Source organism: Ostrea edulis, chromosome 6 (genome assembly GCF_947568905.1).
Source record: "Ostrea edulis chromosome 6, xbOstEdul1.1, whole genome shotgun sequence".
NCBI lineage: Eukaryota > Metazoa > Mollusca > Bivalvia > Ostreida > Ostreidae > Ostrea > Ostrea edulis.
In genome coordinates, this window is record NC_079169.1 from 18,964,343 (window position 1) to 18,982,785 (window position 18,443).

Here is an 18,443-nt window from a genome sequence, read left to right on the forward strand (position 1 = left end):
TTAATACTAATTAGGATAAGATTCAGTTCACGGGCCTCTAATTAGGATATGATCCAGTTCACGGGCCTGACTCTAACACTAATTAGGATGTGATTGAGTTCACGGGATTGCTTCTAACACTAATTAGGATGTGATTCAGTTCACAGGCTTGACTCTAACACTAATTAGGATGTGATTGAGTTCACGGGCCTGATTCTAACACTAATTAGGATGTGATCCAGTTCACGGACCCGATTCTAACACTAATTAGGATGTGATTGAGTACACGAACCTGATTCTAACACTAATTAGGATATGATCCAGTTCACGGACCTGATTCTAACACTAATTAAGATGTGATTCAGTTCACTGGCCTCTAATTAGGATATGACCCAGTTCACGGGGTTGACTCTAACACTAATTAGGATGTGACCCAGTTCACGGACCCAATTCTAACACTAATTAGGATGTGATTGAGTACACGGGCCTGATTCTAACACTAATTAGGATATGATCCAGTTCACGGACCTGATTCTAACACTAATTAAGATGTGATTCAGTTCACGGGCCTCTAATTAGGATGTGATTCAGTTCACGGGCCTAATTCTAACACTAATTAGGATGTGATTGAGTTCACGGGCCTCATTCTAACACTAATTAGGATGTGATTCAGTGCACTGGTCTCTAATTAGGATATGATCCAGTTCACGGGCCTGACTCTAACACTAATTAGGATGTGATTGAGTTCACGGGCCTCATTCTAACACTAATTAGAATATGATTCAGTTCACGGACCTGATTCTAACACTAATTAAGATGTGATTCAGTTCACGGGCCTCTTATTAGGATGTGATCCAGTTCACGGGCCTGACTCTAACACTAATTAGGATGTGACCCAGTTCACGGACCCAATTCTAACACTAATTAGGATGTGATTGAGTTCACGGGCCTGATTCTAACACTAACTAGGATATGATCCAGTTCACGGGCCTGATTCTAACACTGATTAAGATGTGATTCAGTTCACGGGCCTCTAATTAGGATGTGATCCAGTTCACGGGCCTGACTCTAACACTAATTAGGATGTGACCCAGTTCACGGACCCAATTCTAACACTAATTAGGATGTGATTGAGTTCACGGGCCTGATTCTAACACTAACTAGGATATGATCCAGTTCACGGGCCTGACTCTAACACTAATTAGGATGTGATCCAGTTCACGGGCCCGACTCTAACACTAATTAGGATGTGATTGAGTTCACAGGCCTTATTCTAACACTAATTAGGATATGATCATGTTCAAGGACCTCATTCTACCACTAATTAAGATGTGATTCAGTTACCAGGTCTCTAATTAGGATATGATCCAGTTCACGGGCCTGTCTCTAACACTAATTAGCATGTGATTGAGTTCACGGGCCTGATTCTAACACTAATTAGGATATGATCCAGTTCACGAGCCTAATTTTAACACTAATTAAGATGTGATTCAGTTCACGGGCCTCTAATTAGGATATGATTCAGTTCACGGGCCTGACTCTAACACTAATTAGGATGTGATTGACTTCACGGGCCTGATTCTAACACTAATTAGGATATGATCCAGTTCACGGACCTGATTCTAACACTAATTAAGATGTGATTCAGTTCACGGGCCTCTAATTAGGATGTGATTCAGTTCACGGGCCTAATTCTAACACTAATTAGGATGTGATTGAGTTCACGGGCCTCATTCTAACACTAATTAGGATGTGATTCAGTGCACTGGTCTCTAATTAGGATATGATCCAGTTCACGGGCCTGACTCTAACACTAATTAGGATGTGATTGAGTTCACGGGCCTCATTCTAACACTAATTAGAATATGATTCAGTTCACGGACCTGATTCTAACACTAATTAAGATGTGATTCAGTTCACGGGCCTCTTATTAGGATGTGATCCAGTTCACGGGCCTGACTCTAACACTAATTAGGATGTGACCCAGTTCACGGACCCAATTCTAACACTAATTAGGATGTGATTGAGTTCACGGGCCTGATTCTAACACTAACTAGGATATGATCCAGTTCACGGGCCTGATTCTAACACTGATTAAGATGTGATTCAGTTCACGGGCCTCTAATTAGGATGTGATCCAGTTCACGGGCCTGACTCTAACACTAATTAGGATGTGACCCAGTTCACGGACCCAATTCTAACACTAATTAGGATGTGATTGAGTTCACGGGCCTGATTCTAACACTAACTAGGATATGATCCAGTTCACGGGCCTGACTCTAACACTAATTAGGATGTGATCCAGTTCACGGGCCCGACTCTAACACTAATTAGGATGTGATTGAGTTCACAGGCCTTATTCTAACACTAATTAGGATATGATCATGTTCAAGGACCTCATTCTACCACTAATTAAGATGTGATTCAGTTACCAGGTCTCTAATTAGGATATGATCCAGTTCACGGGCCTGTCTCTAACACTAATTAGCATGTGATTGAGTTCACGGGCCTCTAATTAGGATATGACCCAGTTAACGGGCCTGACTCTAACAATAATTAGGATGTGACCCAGTTCACGGACCCAATTCTAACACTAATTAGGATGTGATTGAGTACACAGGCCTGATTCTAACACTAATTAGGATGTGATTGAGTTCACGGGCCTGATTCTAACACTAATTAGGATGTGATTCAGTGCACTGGCCTCTAATTAGGATATGATCCAGTTCACGAGCCTGACTCTAACACTAATTAGGATGTGATTGAGTTCACGGGCCTCATTCTAACACTAATTAGGATATGATCCAGTTCACGGACCTGATTCTAACACTAATTAAGATGTGATTCAGTTCACGGGCCTCTAATTAGGATGTGACCCAGTTCACGGACCCAATTCTAACACTAATTAGGATGTGATTGAGCACACGGGCCTGACTCTAACACTAATTAAGATGTGATTGAGTTCACGGGCCTGATTCTAACACTAATTAGGATGTGATCCACTTCACGGCACCGACTCTAACACTAATTAGGATGTGATTGAGTTCACGGGCCTGATTCTAACACTAATTAGGATATGATCATGTTCACGGACCTCATTCTACCACTAATTAAGATGTGATTCACTTAATAGGTCTCTAATTAGGATATGATCCAGTTCACGGGCCTGACTCTAACACTAATTAGGATGTGATTGAGTTCACGGGCCTCATTGTAACACTAATTAGAATATGATCCAGTTCACAGGCCTAATTTTAACACTGATTAAGATGTGATTCAGTTCACGGGCGTCTAAATAGGATATGATCCAGTTCACGGGCCTGACTCTAACACTAATTAGGATGTGATTGAGTTCACGGGCCTCATTCTAACACTAATTGGGTTATGATCCAGTTCACGGGCCTAATTCTAACACTAATTAAGATGTGATTCAGTTCACTGGCCTCTAATTAGGATATGATCCAGTTCACGGGCCTGATTCTAACACTAATTAGGATGTGATTGAGTTCACGGGCCTCATTCTAACACTAACTAGAATATGATCCAGTTCACGGACCTGATTCTAACACTAATTAAGATGTGATTCAGTTCACGGGCCTCTAATTAGGATGTGACACAGTTCACGGACCCAATTCTAACACTAATTAGGATGTGATTGAGCACACGGGCCTGACTCTAACACTAATTAGGATGTGATTGAGTTCACGGGCCTGATTCTAACACTAATTAGGATGTGATCCACTTCACGGCACCGACTCTAACACTAATTAGGATGTCATTGAGTTCACGGGCCTGATTCTAACACTAATTAGGATATGATCATGTTCACGGACCTCATTCTACCACTAATTAAGATGTGATTCACTTAATAGGTCTCTAATTAGGATATGATCCAGTTCACGGGCCTGACTCTAACACTAATTAGGATGTGATTGAGTTCACGGGCCTCATTCTAACACTAATTAGAATATGATCCAGTTCACAGGCCTAATTTTAACACTGATTAAGATGTGATTCAGTTCACGGGCCTCTAAATAGGATATGATCCAGTTCACGGGCCTGACTCTAACACTAATTATAATGTGATTGAGTTCATGGGCCTCATTCTAACACTAATTGGGATATGATCCAGTTCACGGGCCTAATTCTAACACTAATTAAGATGTGATTCAGTTCACTGGCCTCTAATTAGGATATGATCCAGTTCACAGGCCTGACTCTAACACTAATTAGGATGTGATTGAGTTCACGGGCCTCATTCTAACACTAACTAGAATATGATCCAGTTCACGGACCTGATTCTAACACTAACTAAGATGTGATCCAGTTCACTGGCCTCTAATTAGGATATGATCCAGTTCACGGGCCTGACTCTAACACTAATTAGGATGTGATTGAGTTCACGGGCCTGATTCTAACACTAATTAGGATGTGATCCAGTTCACGGGCCTAATTCTAACACTAATTAAGATGTGATTCAGTTCACGGGCCTCTAATTAGGATATGATCCAGTTCACGGGCCTGACTCTAACACTAATTAGGATGTGATTGAGTTCACGGGCCTCATTCTAACACTAATTAGAATATGATCCAGTTCACGGGCCTAATTCTAACACTAATTAAGATGTGATTCAGTTCACTGGCCTCTAATTAGGATATGATCCAGTTCACGGGCCTGACTCTAACACTAATTAGGATGTGATTGAGTTCACGGGCCTCATTCTAACACTAATTAGAATATGATCCAGTTCACGGACCTGATTCTAACACTAATTAAGATGTGATTCAGTTCACGGTCCTCTAATTAGGATGTGACACAGTTCACGGACCCAATTCTAACACTAATTAGGATGTGATTGAGCACACGGGCCTGACTCTTAACACTAATTAGGATGTGATTGAGTTCACGGGCCTGATTCTAACACTAATTAGGATGTGATCCACTTCACGGCACCGACTCTAACACTAATTAGGATGTCATTGAGTTCACGGGCCTGATTCTAACACTAATTAGGATATGATCATGTTCACGGACCTCATTCTACCACTAATTAAGATGTGATTCACTTAATAGGTCTCTAATTAGGATATGATCCAGTTCACGGGCCTGACTCTAACACTAATTAGGATGTGATTGAGTTCACGGGCCTCATTCTAACACTAATTGGAATATGATCCAGTTCACAGGCCTAATTTTAACACTGATTAAGATGTGATTCAGTTCACGGGCCTCTAAATAGGATATGATCCAGTTCACGGGCCTGACTCTAACACTAATTAGGATGTGATTGAGTTCACGGGCCTGATTCTAACACTAATTAGGATGTGATCCACTTCACGGCACCGACTCTAACACTAATTAGGATGTCATTGAGTTCACGGGCCTGATTCTAACACTAATTAGGATATGATCATGTTCACGGACCTCATTCTACCACTAATTAAGATGTGATTCACTTAATAGGTCTCTAATTAGGATATGATCCAGTTCACGGGCCTGACTCTAACACTAATTAGGATGTGATTGAGTTCACGGGCCTCATTCTAACACTAATTGGAATATGATCCAGTTCACAGGCCTAATTTTAACACTGATTAAGATGTGATTCAGTTCACGGGCCTCTAAATAGGATATGATCCAGTTCACGGGCCTGACTCTAACACTAATTAGGATGTGATTGAGTTCACGGGCCTCATTCTAACACTAATTGGGATATGATCCAGTTCACGGGCCTAATTCTAACACTAATTAAGATGTGATTCAGTTCACTGGCCTCTAATTAGGATATGATCCAATTCACGGGCCTGACTCTAACACTAATTAGGATGTCATTGAGTTCCCGGGCCTCATTCTAACACTAATTAGGATATGATCCAGTTCACGGGCCTAATTTTAACACTGATTAAGATGTGATTCAGTTCACGGGCCTCTAAATAGGATATGATCCAGTTCACGGGCCTGACTCTAACACTAATTAGGATATGATCATGTTCACGGACCTCATTCTACCACTAATTAAGATGTGATTCAGTTAACAGGTCTCTGATTAGGATATGATCCAGTTCACGGGCCTGACTCGAACACTAATTAGGATGTGATTGAGTTCACGGGCCTCATTCTAACACTAATTAGGATGTGATTGAGTTCACGGGCCTGATTCTAACACTAATTAGGATGTGATTCAGTGCACTGGCCTCTAATTAGGATATGATCCAGTTCACGAGCCTGACTCTAACACTAATTAGGATGTGATTGAGTTCACGGGCCTCATTCTAACACTAATTAGGATATGATCCAGTTCACGGACCTGATTCTAACACTAATTAAGATGTGATTCAGTTCACGGGCCTCTAATTAGGATGTGACCCAGTTCACGGACCCAATTCTAACACTAATTAGGATGTGATTGAGCACACGGGCCTGACTCTAACACTAATTAAGATGTGATTGAGTTCACGGGCCTGATTCTAACACTAATTAGGATGTGATCCACTTCACTGCACCGACTTTAACACTAATTAGGATGTGATTGAGTTCACGGGCCTGATTCTAACACTAATTAGGATATGATCATGTTCACGGACCTCATTCTACCACTAATTAAGATGTGATTCACTTAATAGGTCTCTAATTAGGATATGATCCAGTTCACGGGCCTGACTCTAACACTAATTAGGATGTGATTGAGTTCACGGGCCTCATTCTAACACTAATTAGAATATGATCCAGTTCACGGGCCTAATTTTAACACTGATTAAGATGTGATTCAGTTCACGGGCCTCTAAATAGGATATGATCCAGTTCACGGGCCTGACTCTAACACTAATTAGGATGTGATTGAGTTCACGGGCCTTATTCTAACACTAATTGGGATATGATCCAGTTCACGGACCTGATTCTAACACTAATTAAGATGTGATTCAGTTCACGGGCCTCTAATTAGGATGTGACACAGTTCACGGACCTGACTTTAACACTAATTAGGATGTGATTGAGTTCACGGGCCTCAATCTAACACTAATTGGGATAAGATAAGATAAGATAAGATATTCTTTATTTCCTCCGACTTAACGGAGAGTTTGTGGAAATTACATGTATCAAACATAGAACATATTTACATAGTGGAGAATATAAGTAACATGTCTATAATATATATAACCATATATTTAGGTAACAAATCATCTAGAACTTTCGGCAATCTACAATAAAGCAACTTCTTATTCTGTATATTATCGTTGCAACACACAGCATTATTTCTTTCCATTTACAAAAGGATATGTCATTAAAACTAGTTTCATCAATACAACCCAGTAACGATAGATATTGTTTTTCTGTATCCTGATTTTCAAAAAGAACATATTCATGAACATCAATAATATCTAATATCATTTCTAAAAGACATTGTCTATCATCTAATGTGTAAAAGCATTCGAGGAGAATGTGCAAGTTGTAGTTATCCGAATATTTGTCACAGAATGAGCACAATTTAGAAACGATTTTCATAGATGAAAGCTGTATGAGAAAATTAAATAGCAACCGTTTCGACGGATCTTCTTTCACCAGGTACCAGAGTTTGTTTGGACATAGTCTTGTGTGGATTTTTCCAAATGTAGACAGAGATGGATCAGCAGATAATGCACCTCTCCATTGTCTTTCCTCTGCTGACCGTATAGTTTTCACAACGATTTTTGAAAATTCTTTTTTGTTGAAGACAGTTGCGGAATTCATAGTGTCAGAGAATTGATATTTTTCTGCTGTTTTTAATAAAGTCTTGGTTGGTGAAAACATTGAAGATACAGGAGTGTCAGTAATAAATCGATATATTTGGGAAAAAATAGAGGAATGGTCCGCTCTCAAGAGTCTGCCAAGAAAGAGCAGTTGGCATTTATCTATATAGCCTTGTATACTCCAAAGTCCAAGGTTCGATATACTTGCAAGTGAAGGTGAGAATTTCGAAAAACCTTGCACGATCCTAGAGAAGTGTTTTTGGATATTAGGATATGATCCAGTTCACGGGCCTGACTCTAACACTAATTAAGATGTGATTGAGTTCACGGGCCTGATTCTAACACTAATCAAAAATGTGATTGAGTTCACGGGCCTGACTCTAATACTAATTAGGATATGATCCAGTTCACTGCATCTAATCCAATCCTTGTAAACCCTAACCCAGTCCTTGTAGAGCATAGCTTAGTCCCTGTAGAGCATAACCTAGTCCCTGTAGAGCATAACCTAGTCCCTGTAGAGTATAACCTAGTACCTTTAGAGTATAACCTAGTCCCTGTAGAGCATAACCTAGTCCCTGTAGAGCATAACCTAGTCCCTGTAGAGCATAACCTAGTACCTTTAGAGTATAACCTAGTCCCTGTAGAGTATAACCTAGTCCCTGTAGAGCATAACCTATTCCCTGTAGAGTATAACCTAGCACCTTTAGAGTATAACCTAGTCCCTGTAGAGCATAACCTAGTCCCTGTAGAGCATAACCTAGTCCCTGTAGAGTATAACCTAGTCCCTGTAGAGCATAACCTAGTCCCTGTAAAGTATAACCTAGTCCCTGTAGAGTATAACCCAGTCCCTGTAGAGCCTAACCTAGTCCCTGTAGAGCCTTACACTGTCTTAGCCTATAAAATACAACTTTGTCTCTGTACAACAGTATCGTATTTCACTGATATTAAATTTTCCATACATGTTTATTATTAGTTTAATCATCAGGCACAATTGAATAGTCTCGTGGGGATTCGGGTTAGAATAGATCCTCAGTACCCCCTTGCTTGTCGTAAGAGGCGATTAAATGGGGCGGTCCTTCGGATGAGACCGCAAAAACAGAAGTCCTGTGTCACAGCAGGTGTGGGACAATAAAGATCCCTCCCTGCTCAATGGCTATAAGCGCCGAGCATAGGCCTAAATTTTACAGCCCTTCACCGGCAGTGGTGACGTCTCAATGTGAGTGAAATATTCTCGAGAGGGACGTTTAACAATATTCAATCAATCAATCACAATTGAATAAACACCCAGTCTCTCTGTGTTATAGACTTTTCCAGTCATCTTGAGCTAAATCAACATTTTTGTGCCAGACCCATTTTTGTGTGCATCATAACTCAGTATCTCTATAAATAGTTGAATCTGCAACTACTACATGTAAGAGCTTGACGTATTTGACAGACATTTTTTTCCACAATTTCCTCTGGTACTTAGTCTTGATTTTAATTAAGAAGAAAACGTTGAACAGATAACAGTTTTATTATCAAGACCTTAGACATACAATGATTACATTATTACATTGTTGTAACCTTTGACATTGAAATATTTTCCAGATACATGTACTTATGAAAGAGCTGGTTCGCATTCTACCTCATGCTCCAAGATTGCGTAGCAATAGTAACACATGATGGCTATATTAGACAGATTGATAATGATGGGTAATCAGATCAAACATCCTTAATATAAATCAAATTTACATAATCTGTTAAGAATTGATTATATATTACTGGGTAATTAAGGGGTCTTTCATGAAAAGAAATGAAACATCTTTAAGTTTTCATAAAACATATGAAACAACAATTTTATCTTTCTTTCAGTGATTAATTGGTAAACGCATTAAACGTTTCAATGTTCCATGGGAAATACAACATAACTATTTATTCTATATGTTGAACAAGAGGCCCATGGGCCATATCGCTCACCTGAGCCACCTTGGCTCATATTGAAAGATTTTTCCTGAATAATTGTATGTAAAACTTTGATTCTCTATTGTGGCCCCATACAACCCCTGGAGGCCATGATTTCAATAAACTTGAATCTGTACTATGTCAGGAAGCTTTCATGTACATTTCAGCTCTTCCGGCCCAGTGGTTCTTGATAAAAAAAAAATTAAATGACCCACCCTATTTTTGTGATCATCTCCCCTTTGAAGAGGGCATGGCCCTTCATTTGAACAAACTCGAAAGCCCTTTACCCAAGGATACTTTTGGCTAAGTTTGGTTATTATTGGCCCAGTGCTTCTGGAGAAAATATAAAATGTTTAATCACGGACAGACAATGAACAACAGGCGATCAGAAAAGCTCACTTGAGCTTTCAGCTCAAGTGAGCTTAAAAGCATTTACGTATGGAATAATTTTCTTCATATGTGTCTTTTTTCATCCAATGCTATTTCTCCCCACTTTTAAATTAACGTTCAGATTTAAAATACATCAGAGTTTCCTGTAAATATGCATATCGATATGTGATATATGTCCTTATCAACTACAGAGTTTCATAATACTGCCTTGCCTTGCACGTGAGTTAAAACAGTATACCCTTTACAAGTCGTTACCTACAGTATATAATAACCTCTCTATGATAAGAATGAGTTGAATTAAACAATGCTATAATTCTAATATACAAATAATCCATGTGTACATGTATACTCTCCAAAGAAAACAATTTAAACAATGTTAATGTTACTGAAGAAAATTTACCACAAAGCAAAAGAAATGCAAAAGTTTGGCATCGGATCAAGTGCCTTTGACCTTGTTGACAATATACAATTACAAACAAAAGAAATAATAATAATTTATTCGTTTTGTGAGTGCACACTCAGTGGAGGTGCATCTTCTGTTGGCCTCCTCATATGCCATTCCTGTTTTGGAACAAATGAGAACAATGGCCTCTTTTAACATCACTAGGGGCAGGTAGTGAGCTGCCATTCTGGAGAGCAAACAAAATTCTATGAAAATTTAAACTTTAAATATTGTGCAATCATAATAAACTATACTGTCTTTAAAAAATTTAAAGGTTGAAAAAGCATAACATACATAAATATACTATATTAAATTAGTTTTTATTGTTTCAAGGATGATATGTTTAAGTTCTAGATATGAATTACTGGTAAGTAGCCTTACAGTGGATAATTTAGAATTTGTTTTACTGAGGTCTTCATTTTGCAAGCCTTGCAGTGTTCTGTATTTGGTAAAATAGATATTGAAAAAATATTATATTCAAAACATGATAAAATCATGAACTCTTTGGGAATAATTTATGATTCAATTGCAACTACATGTAGGATCGATCGTCTATGAAATAGACATGAATGCCCTTTCTTGCAGAGTGGTGAGAAATCAACACACAGAACAATAGCTGGAAGGAAGGACATAATTTAGATAATTATAACAAACATTATACAACCTAGCCATATACATGCTTGGATATGAAAAGTATCAATATTAAATGGGAGTATCTCTACCCATGACGAGCCTTGCTGCACATCATTCTGTCCCTGAGTATATTTAGAACGTGTCCCAGTTCCTAAAAATAAAAGAGTCGGATTAGAAAGCTTTAATATGTTCTGTGATGCACTACGTGTGTAAAAATTGAGCAAACATGTTCATTCAACTTCATAAAGATGTGTATTTTGGATCCATACCCAAAATATATATTGACTAATTCCTATCATATCAAAGTAATCAAAATGTGAGCTGCTGATTCTTTAGAAAATTACTTTCTTACCAATATATCAATATACTTTCCCCAAAGCAGTAAAGTTTAATATATTTATTGAACGGATTTTTTTATAAACTGGTGGTGTCTTTCATGGTCTTCTTCCTCACTGGAAAAATACTGTTGTCTTGTTAATACATGGTTTTGAAGTGGACATTGTTTTCAGAAGTAAGGATGTAGATGTAAATCATGTTTTCCCCACAACCCCTGGCCAATGGATTTGAATAATTAGGAGCTAGGATGAACTAAAAATTGTCTACCACAGCCACATACAAACAAGAGGCCCAAGGGCCACATCGCTCACCTGAGTCACTTTGGCTCATACATATGTATTTAAAGATTTTTCCTATATATTTGTATGCAAAACTTTGATCCCCCATGTGACCCCATCCTACCCCTGGGAGCCATAATTTTCACAAACTGAAATCTGAAATATGTCAGGAAGCTTTCATGTCAATATCAGCTTTTCTGGCTCAGTGGTTCTTGAGAAAAAGATTATTAAACATTTTCCTTATATATTTGTATGTAAAACTTTGATCCCCTATTGTGGCCCCATCCAACACCCGGGGGCCATGATTTGAACAAACCTGAATCTGCATTATGTCAGAAAGCTTTCATGTAAATATCAGTTTTTCTGGATCAGTGGTTCTTGAGAAGATTTTTAAACATTTTCCTTATATATTTGTATGTAAAACTTTGATCCCCTATTGTGGCCCCATCCAACCCCCAGGGGCCATGATTTTAATAAACTTGAATTTGTACTATGCCAGTAAGCTGTCATGTAAATTTCAGCTTTTCTGGCCGAGTGGTTCTTGATTAGAAGATTTTTGAATGACCCCACCCTATTTTTGCATTTTTGTGATTATCTCCCCATTGAAAGGGACATGACCCTTCTTTTGAACAAACTTGAAAGCCATTTACTCAAGGATGCTTTGTGGGAAGTTTGGTTGAAATTGGTCCAGCGGTTCTTGAGAAGAAGTCGAAAATGTAAAACGTTTATGACGCCGACGACGACAGACAACGGGCAAATTTTGATCAGAAAAGCTCACTTGAGCCTTTGGCTCAGGTGAGCTAAAACTATAAATGCTCACCATTTACGAATATCACAGTTTATCATTCCTGTCGGTGCATGGAGTAAACTGCCAATCTGCAAGATATTTAATTATCAAATACTTTTATGCTATTCTCTAAACTGAGCACACTAAAACCTGTAATTCATATAATACAACACAAGAGATGTTTCTAAAACACATATGCCCCCCAAGTTGCAAAATTGAAAGGGTTATACCCGTGCCTCATTTAATTGATAGTAGTATCACCAATTCAAAATATTGAGCAGACAATATCTTCCTATGTCAAGAGTGGACTGACCATGTGACCTAAGAATCAATAGGGGTCATCTACTCCTTATATATGCTGTACAAGTGTACCAAGTTTGTTGTCAATCAACCAATTAATTCGTAAAATATAGGAAACATCCCCCTTAATGTATTGAATAGTATGGAGGAGAAAGCATGGGCAGGAAGATAGACATGAACTCTGATAAGCCATATAGGAGGAGAAGCGTTCACAAACTATTTTATACCCTACACCCCTCAGATCCACTTTAACTTTAAGGATAGCAATTGGATCCTCCTGTCCCTACAACTTGCACATCTACAAATGGCATTGAAGCATTGTACAAATTCTCAAGTCTATCAGATAAGCCATATAGGAGAAGTGTTCACAAGGTATTTTAACATCCTCCACCCCTTTTAGATCCACTATATCTTTTAGGAAAAACTTTGGATCCTCTCATTCCGACAATATGCACATCTACAAATGACAATTAAGCATTGTACAAAGTTTCAAGTCTATCCAATAAGCCATATGGGAGGAGAAGAGTTCATAAGCTATTTTACATCTTCCACCCCTCTTAGATCCACTATAACTCTTAGGAAAACAATTGGATCCTCCCGTCCCAACAATATTCACATCTGCAAATGACAATGAAGCATTGTACAAAGTTTCAAGTCTATCTGATAAGCCATATAGGTGGAGAAGCGTTCACAAGATTTTGTGACAGAAGGAAGGACGGACAGAAAGTACAAATACAATATGTCTCCCCCTGGAAGAGGGAAGATATAATTATATGAGTGCATGTTTATATACACACAGCACTAAACATAACTTAAAGTAATTCCACCCTCCTATAATGTCATCAGATTTTGCAAAATCAATGATTTATTTAGATTTATGCATGATAGGAACATAAATTTTGTTAGTCTTTTCCGATAGTTATTGTAAAAAAAAAAAAAACCTGTTAAAACAAGAGGTACTGTGAGCAATGCTCACTAAGAATACCCCCCGCTTACCCCAATCTCCTAAAGGGTGTTGGAAATAGGTAAAACTTCAATATTATGATCCAAAAGGTATCTAGGAACACAGCATCTCCATGCGATGAAAAAAGCCGTTAAAGAATTTAAATGGAAACCATATTGCTACTTTGATGTCCAGTGCGCGTGACCTTTGACCTTTTGACCCCAAATCGATAGGGAACATCTTCATCCCATGGGTAGTCCATATATATGATATGGTGACGGTAGGTGGAAAGGATAATGCTTTAGAGCCCGGAAACCATTGCGTCTACAGACGGACGGACGGACAGACAGACGGACAACCCGATTCCAGTTTACCCCCCCCCCCCCCAACTTGTTGCAGGGGGTATAATAAACTATTTCAAAAGTCTAAGTTATAGATGAATAATCAATGATACGATTTAAATCAAAATAGATGTGTGTAACATTTTACTATAAAGAGTTGTATGAAAATGTGATTTGTGGAAATAAATAATAATGCTATAATTCTAATTAAAGGCCTGTGATCTTAATCACATCCTAATTAGTGTTAGAGTCAGCCCCCTGAACTGGAGCATATCCTAATTAGTGTTAGAATCAGGCCCGTGAACTGGATCATATCCTAATTAGTGTTAGAATCAGGCCCGTGAACTGGATCACATTTCAATTAGTGTTAGAATCAGGCCTGTGAACTGGATCATATCCTAATTAGTGTTAGAATCAGGCCCGTGAACTCAATCACATGTTAATTAGTGTTAGAATCAAGCCCGTGAACTCAATCAAATTTTACTTAGTGTTAGAATCAGGCCCGTGAACTCAATCACATTTAATTAGTGTTAGAATCAGGCCCATGAAGTCAACAACATGCTAGTTAGTGTTAGAATCAGGCCCGTGAACTGGATCATATCCTAATTAGTGTTAGAATCAGGCCCGTGAACTGGATCATATCCTAATTAGTGTTAGAATCAAGCCCGTGAACTGGATCATATCCTGATTAGTTTTAGAATCAGGCCCGTGAACTCAATCACATTTTACTTAGTGTTAGAATCAGGCCCGTGAACTCAATCACATGCTAATTAATGTTAGAATCAGGCCCGTGAACTCAATCACATGCTAGTTAGTGTTAGAATCAAGCCCGTGAACTGGATCATATCCTGATTAGTTTTAGAATCAGGCCCGTGAACTCAATCACATTTTTCTTAGTGTTAGAATTAGGCCCGTGAACTCAATCATATTTAATTAGTGTTAGAATCAGGCCCGTGAAGTCAACCACATGCTAGTTAGTGTTAGAATCAGGCCCGTGAACTGGATCACATTTTGATTAGTGTTAGAATCAGGCCCGTGAACTGGATCATATCCTAAGTAGTGTTAGAAACAGGCCCGTGAACTCAATCACATGCTAATTAGTGTTAGAATCAGGCCCGTGAACTCAATCACATGCTAGTTAGTGTTAAAATCAGGCCCGTAAACTGGATCACATTTTAATTAGTGTTAGAATCAGGCCCGTGAACTGGATTATATCCTGATTAGTTTTAGAATCAGGCCCGTGAACTCAATCACATTTTCCTTATAGTGTTAGAATTAGGCCCGTGAACTCAATCACATTTAATTAGTGTTAGAATCAGGCCCGTGAACTCAATCACATCCTAATTAGTGTTAGAATCAGGACCGTGAACTGGATCACATTTTAATTAATGTTAGAATCAGGCCCGTGAATTGAATCATATCCTAATTAGTGTTAGAATCAGGCCCGTGAACTCAATCACATGCTAATTAGTGTTAGAATCAGGACCGTGAACTGGATCACATTTTAATTAATGTTAGAATCAGGCCCGTGAACTGGATCATATCCTAATTAGTGTTAGAAGCAGGCCCGTGAACTCAATCATATGCTAATTAGTATTAGAATCAGGCCCGTGAACTCAATCACATGCTAATTAGTGTTAGAATCAGGCCCGTGAAGTCAATCACATGCTAATTAGTGTTAGAATCAGGCCCGTGAACTGGATCACATTTTAATTAGTGTTAGAATCAGGCCCGTAAACTGGATCATATCCTGATTAGTGTTAGAATCAGGACCTTGAACTCAATCACATCCTAATTAATGTTAGAATCAGGCCCGTGAACTGGATCATATCCTAATTAGTGTTAGAGTCAGGCCCGTGAACTCAATCACATCTTATTTAGTGTTAGAGACAGGCCCGTGAAGTGGACCATATCCTAATTAGAAGCTCATGAACTCAATCACATCCTAATTAGAACCCTGTGAACTCAATCAAATCCTTATATATTAGTGTTGATTCTGTACTTCCACTTACAAAAGATTTTTAATATGCATCTCGGGTACGAGTTAATACTAGGCCTTTAGTAAAAACGAAAGTATATTGTATGACGTATGCAATTTGTGTGTGTTTGAGTTCACGGAACTTCCGATTGTATCAGTTCACGGGCTTATAGACCCTGCCAAAAACGAAAGTATATTGTATGACGTATGCAATTTGTGTGTGTTTGAGTTCACGGAACTTCCGATTGTATCAGTTCACGGGCTTATAGACCCTGCCGATTTCTGACAGACATTTGTAACAGATGGTCATTGCTATTCATTGCCATTGGTATTCAAACAGTAAGTAAGACTACAATGCTGTTTGTTTCTGTTTTGCGTCTGGTCAGAATTGAAAAAAATAATCGTATCAGCTATCAAAGAAAAAAAAATCCAACAAACAAAGAAATGAAATCAAAGATCATAATAAACACAGGGTTTGATCAGTTGATCGGGCTACTTCAAATGATTTATACTAGACCACTATCAAACTTCCCGTCTCCTGCTCAGTCAGCCATATTTGAAATACTGCGTCTGAAACTGTGACGTCACGGGTATTCTATTTATCTCGCTTCTGTTTCTTTCTATTAGGATATGGTACATGCGCGAGGGCTATCGAAAATTAGTCTATTTTTAAATGTATGCGCACACATCAGATTCCGAAAGAACACAAAATGTCGAGCCCGGCGGTATGAAATTAAGTCTGATCGTGCGAGAAATTTTTTATCTACGGTAATTTAAATTCGAATCAGTTGACTTCCGCTAGTTTTTTCAGTTCAGATCGTGATAAAGAATATATATTTGCAGAATTTTATTGCTCATTAATGGAATTTTGTTGAATAAAACGATAATTTTTTCATGGTTATAGAGGATACGTAGATTCTTTTGGTATTTTTTTTGTGGGGGTACACGTTCGTATTACAGGTTACACTTTGACTGAAAATCATAAGTCTGGCACAGAAAAATGACATAATGAAGTAATGTGCTGAATATTTTAACAACATGAGGAACAATACAAATTAATCTCATAAACACATTGCCCCCAGCTGCGCAGACGACTGCAAAATTGTTAATACACGAAATATCACATATATGAACAAGATCCCTTATTGCTCAGAACTGCACTGCCAGCATTCACTGAGGAAGTAGGAGGGGGGGGGGGGGGGGGATATATATATATATATTGTATAGTGTAATAAATTTTCTCTCCCTCTCTTATATCATTAGCTCACACATGTACACACTCATATATATATATATATATATATATATATAAATATATATAGATCTATATAATATATAAAACAGAAATAGTACACATAAATTATTATATATAGACTATATAATATATATATATATATATATATATAGAAAATACTGCACTAAAACCAACATGCAACACTCAGAGATCAGTATATTAAATATGATATATGGTATAAAAAGTCAAATTAGTATATATACTCAATTGACTTTGATATTTCTAATATATATCTCTGTGTGTGTGTGTATAACATCAAAAGTTGATATAGTATACTCATTTGACTTTGATGTTCCCATTATTTTAAAGATATATATATATATATATATATATCAAAAGTCAATTTAGTATACTCGATTGACTTTGATATATCTATTGTTATTATTATTGTGTGTGTATATATACAATATACATATATATATACAAAATTAATATATATAATACACATATATATCTGTATATATATGATATCAAAAGTCGATTTAGTGTACTCAATCGACTTCAATATTCCCATTATTTTAAGTTATTACCTTGAAAATATGTCTTAAAGGGATACCTGTTTTTTCTTCCCCCTTTTATCTTCAAATTTTGTTTTTTACCTAGTGTATTTTCATTATGCTATACATGACCAGACCTGGGGTCAATTACTTTAAAATGTAACGCATTAAATTACAATTACATTGGAACTTTCACCTTTACAATTACTGTTACTTTCATTCATATAAGTAATTAATTAAATTACAATTACTTTGGTAAAGTAATGAATTACATTACACATTACAATGCAAAAAAAAAAAAAAAAATACAAAGAAAATTCATGAACACAAATTATTTGAAATTAACTTTTAAATCAGATTGTGATTAAGTATAAATGACCATTGACTGAACACATTAAAAGAATGTTTTTATTTGAAAGAATGTATTTTTTTTTTTTAAATAAATGGGGGGTATCCACATTTCAGATGCCTGTGGTAGCTGCTGCATGCAGTATAACATTCTGCATGTATACCCTCTAAATATTGGAGAAAAGTTGCATATACATCTAATTTGAAAAGTATGTGAATACTACTTAT

The 18,443-nt window shown here is 37.6% G+C and overlaps 1 protein-coding gene and 1 long non-coding RNA gene across 3 annotated transcripts in view; one reads left to right on the forward strand and one right to left on the reverse strand.

The window, feature by feature from the left end:
* Positions 1 to 10,516: 10,516 nt before the first annotated feature.
* Positions 10,517 to 13,798, reverse strand: LOC130047180 (uncharacterized). Its single transcript, XR_008796231.1, has 3 exons — positions 12,548 to 13,798; positions 11,203 to 11,264; positions 10,517 to 10,667 (listed from the first exon to the last, which is right to left on the reverse strand). It is a non-coding gene; the product is annotated as an uncharacterized LOC130047180 (long non-coding RNA).
* A 2,477-nt stretch (positions 13,799 to 16,275) lies between these two features.
* Positions 16,276 to 18,443, forward strand: part of LOC125683658 (tyrosine-protein kinase JAK2-like) — a 161,427-nt gene continuing 159,259 nt past the window's right edge. Inside the window, exon 1 of one of the 2 annotated variants that reach the window (XM_056141762.1) lies at positions 16,276 to 16,415. The gene's annotated coding sequence lies outside the window, so the exon portion shown is untranslated. The remainder of the gene's footprint in view (positions 16,416 to 18,443) is intronic. The other variant, XM_056141761.1, reaches the window with a different exon arrangement.